The 1,248-nt window shown below is 66.7% G+C and overlaps 1 non-coding gene across 1 annotated transcript; it reads right to left on the reverse strand.

The window, feature by feature from the left end:
* Positions 1 to 559: 559 nt before the first annotated feature.
* LOC142006207 (5S ribosomal RNA) lies at positions 560 to 678 on the reverse strand. Its single transcript, XR_012643315.1, has one exon. It is a non-coding gene; the product is annotated as a 5S ribosomal RNA (ribosomal RNA).
* Positions 679 to 1,248: the final 570 nt, after the last annotated feature.

A 1,248-nucleotide genomic window follows, 5' to 3' on the forward strand; every position in this document is an offset into this window, starting at 1 on the left:
ACAACCTCCACCCACGGTCCCCCTCCACCGGGCTTAATAGTCCACAACCGAGACCCAGGGCCTTCCCCGCTCTCAACAACCTCCACCCACGGTCCCCCTCCACCGGGCTTAATAGTCCACAACCGGGACCCAGGGCCTTCCCCGCTCTCAACAACCTCCACCCACGGTCCCCCAAGACGCACGTTCCAAGCCTTAACCCTCAGACCATCCACCCCCCGGGGGGGACCCCACACCCACCTGACCCCAACTCACTCCCACCAAAAACACCACCACCGCCACCGCCTCAACGGCCTGCCCAACCCAGCACTCCCACACACACACCTGCCCCACCAACGCTCCACACACGCTTTCTTCCCTCTCCCCGACCCGACCCAAGCCATCGCACCGCACCGGGTGAGGGCCTTAGCTTCCTCGCCCGCCCCCCCGCCCCCGACACGCAGGCAGGCAGAGGGAAAGGCCTCAGCGCCCCCCAGGACCGTCGCGCCGCCTTGGCCTCACGGCTTCCCTGCTCCCGCACGGCAGACACACGCCCCGCTCTACCCCCGCTGGGGCCAAAAGCTGCCTACGGCACCTGGGATTCCCAGGCGGTCACCCATCCAGGTACTAGCCAGGCCCGGGACGGTTTACCTTCCGAGATCGGACGAGATCGGGGGCATTCGGTCCGGTATGGCCGTAGGCCCCCGCCTCCCCGGGCTTTAGCGTCAGCAGCCTGGCCTCAGTCAGCCGGGCCCAAACAATTAACCCGGAGGCCGGGCCGAGGGAAAACTTCCTCCGAGCCGGCCCAAGGGGAAGGGAGGACGAGGACGCCGGGCCCGGGAGGTGACAGGACGTGCACGTCAGACCCGGGAAGCTGTGCGCCCCGAGGTTAACCCCCGGGCCGGGGCGGGGAGAGAAAAATGTTCTAAGTCCGGTAGGGACAGCAGGTCAACCCCGGTCCGAGGCGGGGAGAGAAATTTTCCAAGTCCGGCAGGGACAGCAGGTCAACCCCGGCCGCCGTAGCAGAGGTTGACCTGGTGTCCGATTCGCTCCCCGGGCACCAGGTCAACCTCGGGCGCTTTAGCGGAGGTTGACCTGGTGTCCGATTCGCTCCCCGGGCACCAGGTAAACCGTGGCCGCTTTCAGCGGAGGTTGACCTGGTGGCCGATCCCCTCCTCGGGCTCCAAGTCCGGCAGGGACAACAGGTCAACCCCGGTTCCGGGCGGGGAGAGAAAAATTTTCTAAGTCCGGCAGGGACAGCAGGTCAACCCC

The sequence above is a fragment of the Carettochelys insculpta genome, unplaced genomic scaffold (assembly GCF_033958435.1).
Source record: "Carettochelys insculpta isolate YL-2023 unplaced genomic scaffold, ASM3395843v1 scaffold_0043, whole genome shotgun sequence".
Lineage (NCBI taxonomy): Eukaryota > Metazoa > Chordata > Testudines > Carettochelyidae > Carettochelys > Carettochelys insculpta.